Source organism: Peromyscus leucopus, chromosome 22 (assembly GCF_004664715.2).
Source record: "Peromyscus leucopus breed LL Stock chromosome 22, UCI_PerLeu_2.1, whole genome shotgun sequence".
Classification (NCBI taxonomy): Eukaryota; Metazoa; Chordata; class Mammalia; order Rodentia; family Cricetidae; genus Peromyscus; species Peromyscus leucopus.
In genome coordinates this window covers 46,445,367-46,454,883 of record NC_051081.1, presented here as the reverse complement: position 1 = coordinate 46,454,883, position 9,517 = coordinate 46,445,367, and the positions used below count along the sequence as shown (strand labels likewise).

Below are 9,517 nucleotides of genomic sequence, written 5' to 3'. Positions count from 1 at the left end.
TTCAGACCCAGGGCGCTGTTCTGATTCAGTGCTGACAGAATCAGAGGCAGATCACCCCTATTTCTCTAAATGTGTTTTGAGTGAGATTGTTGTTCTTGAAGATGTGTACCTATGTCAATCACCTTTTAGTTATGTAAAGACAGGATGTACTTGGCTCAATGTTTGGCCAAGCTAACAAAATGGTAAGTGTTGTTTTGGTTTAAAGATGTTTTGATGTAAAAGTTGGGAGAAAACATATTTGAGATTTTATATATATATTTGCTGGAGGTTAATGTTGGAGTATGGGGAAAACTTGTTTGTTATTATTGTTTTTGGTGTATTAAGATGGCTAGAGCTACTTGAAGCCAGCCACTTTTGTGAAACTCATCTAGTGGTCAGACAATTCATTTCTTCACACCAATGCCCCTTCCCCATCTCAAGACCTCAACCCAGGCTGCAGCTAGACCATGGCAATGAAGCCCATGTCCTATCCATTACTACTAACACTATAACTGTTGCCACCTGAGAAAATTAGTCTGAAAAATGTTAATAACATGCTATATTAATCAGAGTTCTCTAGAACAGAGCTCATAGAGTAAATACATATTAAAGTCTCTCTCTGTATGTGTGTGTATGCGCACACGCGTGGCTATATAATTGACTAATGCAGTGCAGCTGTGTTCATACTAGAGCGACTGAAAATCTGGTTATTACTTAACCTGGGTATCTGGATATCTCAAGACTGACAATATTACATACTATGGTGCTGAAGGCTTAGAGGATCCCTAAACACCCACGAGTCTTCAGTTCATTTGGAAAACTGAAGGAAGTAGGCTCTGATGTCAACAGAGGATGTCTGCAGCAGCAGCAGCAATAGTGACGGCAACAGAGTGGATTATCTCGTGAACAACACATGAAGACAAGCACAACAAAACCAAATGCTTTCCCTCAGTCCTCTTTTTTTTTTTTTTTTTTTTTTTGGAGGTATAGAAATGTGCTGTTTTATTACAAAGTCTCACAAAATGAAAATATCTCAAAAAGGAAGCTGGGCTAACACCTCCCACCTCCACCCACAGAGTTGGGGGAAGACAGGGCAATGGGATTTTTTCTGCTTGCCTGAGTCCACTGGGAAGGTATACCAATCTAAAACTGGCTGATATTACCTAAGGGTCCCCAGAAGAGCCAGTCACCTCTTCTAGAAAGCTTCATAAGGGCATCTTAACAGAGCTCCTAAAGTAGGCACTTGGCAGTTCAGGATTTTGTCTTCTGGTTATTTTCTTTCCACTCAGACCCTACGTGATTCAAAACTAAGACCTGGGCAGGATGGACAAGGTGTCTCTGGGAAGAATTCCCCCAGCACCACTGCCCTGGGCTCTGGTCCCTGGGTACATTATATTTAATATATTTTATATCAATACACAGAGGAATAGAAAATATAAAATCTGAGAGACTGGGGGGAAGTGAGGAACTTGGAGAGGCCACAGTTGAAGATCTTGTTCAGGCTAACTTGACCTTTTCTTTGACCCCTTTGGCTTCTGGCTTCTCCTCCTTAGTTTTCTCCTCTTCTGTGACTTCTTTTTTCTCTTCTTGATCTTTTTCTTTTTCACCCTCTATTTTGACTCTTTTGGCTTTTTTGAAATTGGAAGAGTTCCTGCGACCACCTTCTCCATCCTCATCTGAATCAGAGAATTCTTCCTCACAGGCAATTCGTTTCTCAGAGGAGCTGATGGAAATGCGTTTGTCAGGGTCTTCTTCGTCGTCATCACCACTCTCCTCTGGGATGGCATCCTCAGATATTTCCTGCATATGGACACCAGGCACATTGGGCAGCTTTCTCAAATTCTCAAAGAGCTGCTAGTTGATCTTTTCCAGATATTCAATAGTGTTCTGGTTAGTCATATTAGAAGGGCTGATGTCAAGCTTGAAGTCTGGTCCAAAGTATTGAAAGTAGTTATTGTATGGTAGCTCATTAGGGATCTCTGTGTCCAGGGCCATGGCTATTTTGTAAGTCAAACACCAAGCAACATTATGGACAGTATATACACCTCTTCCCAACATTAGCATAGGCAAGTTGAAACTCTTAATCAACTCCACACACTTGGCATGCCCTTTGATGGTCAGATTGAAGCAACCTAACTGATCTCCAGATAGGGAATCTGAGCCACACTGTAAGACCACTGCACTAGGCTGGAACATCTCCATTACTTTGGACATGACTGGTTCGAAAATGGTTTCAGAGGACTCATCATCGATCCCATCTCAGAGGGGGTAGTTCACAGCATAGTACTTGCCTTTGCCAGCCCCAATATCCAGTAGGTCCCCAGTTCCTGGGAAGTACTCTGTATTTATGAAAGGACACAGTCATGACCCGGTCTGTGGTATAGAAGGCCTCTTCCACACCATCATCATGGTGAATATCAATGTCAATATACAGCACCCTCTGGTGATACTTTAGCAATTTCAGAATGGCCAAGACAATATCATTGATGTAACAGAAACCAGATGCTTCAGACTTCTTTGGATGATGCAGACCACCAGCCCAGTTCACAGCGATGTCCGTCTGCTGCTCATTCAGTTTCACGGCACTTGCCACACAGAGCCACCAGTAAACAGCTGGCAGAACTCACCAACGTTGAATCTCTGCATCTGCTTGCTATACTCAGACATGTTATCTGGGCGAATGGAATGCAAGAACTTAATGAAGTCATTACTGTGGTACTTGGTCATCTCCTCCTCGGCATTAGCTTTGTGAGGGCCATAGATTTCCACTTTTTGGTAGAGACCATAGATGGGCAGCAAATTGTGAGTCATGTGGATTCGGCAAGGCTTCATCGAATAATGTCCATATTAGTAGTTTCTAACATCACCATGGTAGAAACTGGCCCCTCTCAGTCCTCATTGTATGTGGGCCGGCAGAACAAAGCACTGCACATATTCCTGGTACGGCTTCCCATTGCAGTTAATATAAATAATAAAATCCCACCCAGGTATGTCCAGACAGTTATTCTAATCTAAGTCAGTCATCATAGGTTTATCCTCAAGGCTGTCTCATGGGGAATTCTAGAGCCTGTCAAGTTTACAACTAATATGAACCACCCCAAATGTCTAAGTTAAGATTGCACATCTGCAACACTCTGGACAGCAGGCCCCGCACCTTGCCAGGGCAACACAACAGAGCCAACCCTGTTAGCGCAGGTGTGGGTGAGCATCGCTAAAATTGAGATCATGGGAGAGCTGCCCCCATTGTCCATCTGTCTTGTGGCAGCATGGGTGAGGGAGAGTTGTTCTCCTCCCACCCATTAACATCTGGGGCAGGTAGGAGAGCTGGCCATAAGAGTGGGAGAGCCAATCCTATTCGGGCAGTTGTGGGTGAGCCAGCCTGGAAGTTGTAAGAATGGGAGAGTTGTTTCCATCTTCTTTTCATCTGGCAGACCAACCCTACAGCTGCCCAGGTCCAGAGGCAAGGTTACGATGTGGCCCTTTCGTCTTTGATCTGCTGGAGCCCATGAAAGGACCTGACCTGCAGACCCAAAGCTGCAGGATTTCCACAACACAGGACAACAACAGGATGTCCAGGAGGAATCCTAGTGAGAGCCCACCATCAACAGTGTAGTAGAAACCAGAGGCCTTGAACCAGACCAAAGACTCTTTGTAATGAACATTTGCAAGTAAAGATATATGGACAAAAGGGTCTACGGCATGACTCACTGTGTCACACTGCAGCTTCTGTGACGAGATTTTTTTTAAGTTTTTCCCCTTTTTTTTTTTACTTTATTTTTTCCTTTTTTTTTTCTCTTAAATTTTGTTTTATTTGGGAGGTGTGCAGGGGCAGAGGGCAGATGAGAAGAGACAGGGAAAGGAATGGTATTAAGACACATGATGTAAAAGACACATAGAATAAATAAATAGATAAATAAGTACATTTAAAAAAAACATTTCACAGATGATGAAAGTCGCTGCTCATAGTCAAACACTTTGAACGCCGGCCATGCTTTCTGAGCATCTTTACCTTTCCAGGTAGGAGAGCAATAACACTGTATTGCTCTCTGTACAGTGGCTGTGTCTAGCTCCAAGACACTGCCCTTCCTCCTGTCAGCATCAGAATAGAGTGAGGCCATTTTGAGAAAACTCTGAATGAAGCCCATTAGCCAGAAGCAGAGAATCTCAGGGGTATGTCTTAGAACTTTCTTCTGGGGACCTTTTCCATGTAATTATGACTTTGTTGCTCTTATCAAAGTGTTGTCAGCTAGCATTTAGGAGAGTTAGAATCCTGCTGAAATGGCCTGTGGGCCAGTGAGTATTCTTCTGTTCACTCAGAAGCAGAAAATCAGACAGCCCTGACTCTCACAGGATGTTAGGTAGCCAGGCACAGGTCAGTCAGGACCTCACCTGTCTGTCCTCTGACTTGGGAGGCTTGACATGATCAGCAGGAAGTAAAGATTTCCATAGATCTTCAAGTCCTTCCTTTCTTGCCTTAGACAACATGTAATCCTATTATTCTTAGGTATAAAGATAAAATGGAAAGAAATGAAACCCTCCCTTAAGTGTAAACCATTCTTCCAAAGGTGGCATAAAAGAACTGGAAAACTGTCAGTCAAAAATAAATAAATAGAGGATGGGAAAATGGCTTAGTTCATAAAGTGTCTGTTGGGCAAACTTGAGGGACCTAAGTTCAAATCCTCTAGAACCTACATAAAAACCGGGCACATATCTATAATGCTAGTGCTGGAGAGTGAAGAGAAGTGTATCCTCAGAATTTGCTGGACGATCAGTCTAGCAAAACAGTGAATGCCAGAGTCAGAGAAAAACCCTGTCTCCAAAATTAAAGAGTAGTAGAAAGAGACATAAAGAAGACTCAGTGTTGACCTCTGGCCTCCAATGTGCACTTATGCACAAATGCATGCACACAAGTACTCACAAAGATACACACACACACACACACACACACACACACACACACACACACACACTATACACGTCTAACATGCACTCACTCGTAAAGAATAAATTTCAGCATGTGTACATCAATTACAATGCTCCTTCTAGAACAGACAGCTAACCAGGTACATGTCTGGGGCAACATTCTCCATCACATAGAAAAGATCTACCAAGTACACAAGTACGAATTGTGCGCATCAATGGTGAAGGAGTAAGGGCCAGAACAACGCAAGATTCTCCATAAAGAAGCACCATCTTCAACTATTTTGTGTGTTGTCCATATTCTCATGCTTTTCAAACACATGGGGCTAAGAAGGGTAAAACTGAGGAATGGGGCCATACCTAGGATCAACTCTGTGTCAACCATCTACATACGAGTGACGAGAAACAAAAGGTGTCTCTTTTGGCCCAAAGGCATAGACAAAGGAAAGGATGACTTTTTGGGCCAGGTTCTCCGACATTTCTCTAGTTCTAATACTCCTTATTCATACTCCCAAATCCAGATGTTTATGATATTACTGTCAGTCGGCATACAGTATTAAATTATGTGATTTGATGACATATGAAATAAAATAGTAGCAAGATGACTCAATCTTGATTTAATTCATTGAGAACCATAAGTTATTACCTGGACATGACAGATAAAAAGCACCCATGAACTCTGAATAATACGGCTGTATGAGCAAGGTAAGTATAATGAGCATACCAGTTGACATGCCAGTGTGGTTGGGAGAAATTTTAATGGCTGTTAGAGAGGATCAGTCTTCCCCAGGAACCATCCCATCCTGGACACCTTTGCCTATGAGCAACTGAATGGACTCAATAAGATTGTATATACATGAGTATAACAATAGTAATTAAAGAGGCCATGGATTTGAGAGGGAGAAGAGACAGTGAATGAGTTTCAGGGTATAGTAATGTAGATCCATTGCCCACGCCTGAAGTGCTCCAAAAAAAAAAAAAATAAAATAAAATTTAAAAGTAACAAAGAAACATTTAAGTCATCTTCTAAGTTTTTTGAGTGGGGGCAGCATCTCATGTAAACCACACTGTCAATCAGTTAGCTACTGAGTCAAGGATGCCCTTAAACTCCTCATCCTTCTGCCTCTGCCTCCCCAGTTCTGGGAGTATAGGCATATCTCTAACAACTTATAAATCAAGCCACAAAACATTTCTGATTTTGAAAGAGAAAAGGGGAGATGATTGTTAGCATTTTCATAGTTTACAGTTTACAAAGTCCACATATACAATGTCATTAAATCTTAGTAAATCTTCCAGGCAGACAGTAATGTCACTAAGAGCATTAAGATCCAGAAAGGATAAAGGCGTGTGCCCCAAGGACAGACTTAATCCATAGCAAATCATGGACTAAAGGCCTTATCTTGATTGAAATCTCATGTTCTTTACAGTCCTACACCTTTCCAAAAGAGTTTACAGTCATGTATGTATAAGTTAGAAAAAAAGGAACTAGGCATCAGTACAATCCAGGCTTTACCTTACTAAAAATTAAAATTCTATCCAAAAGCATTCCCACGGAATGTATTCATTTGCGGCATGAAAGAATTTCTGAATGCACTTCCAGGTTAGTTATTCAATTCCAGGACCCTGAATTTACATAGCTTTTCATTTCCACCAGCAGATATAAGGAGGAGAGAAAACATGCAATCCCACCAGAGTTTTCTATGAAGGAGTGGATCCTTTTTAAATAAGTAGAGGTTCGGTTCATTCTTATTCACAGGTTTGTCTCAGTTCTAAACCATTAAAACATGTTTTCCTGCACAAAGCTAAAACTGTTTCTAATATACCTTTCAAACACTGCCACCCAACATGCCAACCTTTCAAGTTCCACTGCTGTTTGAGTGAAACAAAATTACTATTTTCTGACAAATAAAAAAAGCACTAAAATGCCATGCTTCCCCTGCTCTCCCTCATTCCCTCCTTTATGGAAAGAGAATTAGCCCTGGGAAGAGGTTTCAACCATGGGTATCCTGTTCTGTGGAAGAGAACTTCTAATGGATGTGGATGCACTTCTAGTGCAGATACGAAATGAGATCTTTGAATGACAGGGCTGAGGGCCCTCTGGATAACCACACATGACCTGGCAAGGCAGAGGTCACCACAAGAGGAGCAGCAGAATTAAGGTGGTGCTCTGTGAAGACAGACATCAGTTGTCAGGTCTTTCTGTCTGTGACCCTCACATCTGACCTCATCTTTAGGGCCAAGAAGAGACACCGGGGACAGCCTTTCCTGGAGGAAAAGGCTTTGCCCTTCCTCAACACAAGGGCTAGTGCCAAAGGAGAAGAATACATTCTAGGTGCTTGGCAGGGGCCAGAGGAATGTGGGGCAGTTAGACAGGAAATGTCAGACTAAGACACTATGCCTTGGGTAAGCAACCAATGCAAATTCTTCTCTCTTGTACTTATGGAAAACCTGGTCCTCAATCACAGTGATGACTGAGAGTATCAAGACAATAAGCTTTTTATTATCATCATCATCATCATCACCATCATCATTCTTATTATTACTACTACTTCTACTACAACTATTTAGAGAGAGTTTCCTGTATCCCAAGCTGCACTGGAAATCACTAAGTAGCTGAGGTTGACATTAGACTTCTGGTCTCCTTGTGCTACCTCCACAGTGCTGGGATTATGGGTGTGAGCCACCATGTCCTGCTTACACAGCACTGCAACCCAAACCCAGAGCCTCAAGCAAGTTACCTACAGAGCTATGTACCTAGCAACATTACACAAAAGGAACCTTTCTGAAGTCTTGCATATCTTAATGGAGATGGGGTCACTTGGCACATCTTACTTCATGAACTATTGTGAATGTGACCTTGAAAAATGGAGGGCAAGGGTCAGGGAAAAGAGAGCTTAGGGGAGCAGAAGGTCCCAGCTGGATCAGGGACAGAGTGGGAGAACAAGGAAAGAGATACCATGATAAATGAAGACCCCATGGGAAAAGGAAGAAGCAGAGTGCTAGAGAGGTTCCCAGAAATCCACAAAGATACCTCCACAATAGACTACTGGCAATGGTCAGGAGAAAGCCTGAGCTGACATACTCTGGTGATTGGATGGCTGAACACCCTAACTGTCATGATGGAACTCTCATCCAATGACTGATAGAAGCAGATGCAGAGATCCATGGCCAAGTCCCAGGTGGAGCTCCATGAGTCCAATCGGCGAGAGAGAGAGAGAGAGAGAGAGAGAGAGAGAGAGAGAGAGAGAGAGAGAAGGGATTATATGAGTAAGAACTATTGAGACCATGATTGGAAAAAGCACAGGGACAAATAGCCAAACTAGTGGAAACACATGAACTATGAACCAATAGCTGAGGGGCCTCCATGGAACTGGTTCAGGCCCTCTGGATAAGTGAGAGAGTTGATTAGCTTGAACTATTTAGGAGACCCCCAGGCAGTGGAACTAGGACTTAATGCATAAGCTGGCTTTTTGGAACCTGGGGCCTATGCTGAGACATTTTTGCTTAGTCTTAGTCTAGGGAGGAGGGGACTGGAACTGCCTCAACTGAATCTACCAGGCTGAGCAGAATCCCCAGGGGAGACCTTGCCTTTGAGGAGGCGGGAATAGGGGGTAGATGGCGGGGGGAGGCTGGGGTGGGGAGGAGGGAGGACAGGGGAATCTGTGGCTGATATGTAAAATTAAATTAATTATCAAATAAAATAATTTTTAAAAATGTCCAGAAAGGGGCAGGTGGCTCGGGCCATAATGCCTACCAAGCACACTTATGAGGATTAGCATGTAAAACTAGGCATTGTTGGAAAGAAACTCACGAACCTAGGAATCTCTGTTCATTCACCCAAAGCTGGGGTGGACTTCCAGCTGCTGAGCTACAGACTTTGCCAAAATCAATTCAGATCACATGTCCCTTTCATAAAAGTGCCCCTTGAATGTAGCTGGTGCTGAGGCCCCATGAAATGTTGTTTAAGGCTTTGACAGGCTGTAGATAGTTTTTTTTGGAAGAAGATTAGTCTGGTCTCTGTCCCTTCTTAAAAACAAACAAAACAAACAAACAAAAAAAAACGAACAAACAAAAATAACAAATAAATAAAAAACAGGCATTGTTAGAGTTTTGCATCAATATCTCATGGAACACTTTAGAGTTTCTTTCCTAAAATGATCAGGAAAAATTATTTTATAAAGAAGACATTGGTTATTTCTTGATGTTCTTAAATTTATTTATTTTTTTTTACTATTTTGCCCATGTAGGGTGTGGGATGCATGTGTGTGTGTGTGTGTGTGTGTGTGTGTGTGTGTGGTGTGTATGTGTGTGTGTGTCTGTGTGTGTGTGTGGTGTGTCTCTGTGTGTGTGTGTCTGTGTGTGTGTGGTGTGTCTGTGTGTGTGTGTGTGTGTCTATGTGTGTGTGTGTCGGGGGGTGTTCTCCTTTAGTTTTCTGTTGCTATGATAAAACGCTGACCAAAACAAATTTGCAGAGGGAAGGGTTTGATTTGGCTCACATTTCCTCATCACTATCACTGGTGGAAGACAGTGAGGAACTTGAAGCAGGGACTGAAGCAGAGACAATGGAGGAATACACTGATCTGTGGGGCTCAAATTGCTTGTTTTGTACATCTCAGGA

The 9,517-nt window shown here is 42.6% G+C and overlaps 1 pseudogene; it reads right to left on the bottom strand.

The window, feature by feature from the left end:
* Positions 1 to 1,370: 1,370 nt before the first annotated feature.
* On the bottom strand, positions 1,371 to 5,378 carry LOC114698818 (annotated as a pseudogene).
* Between the last annotated feature and the right edge of the window lie 4,139 nt (positions 5,379 to 9,517).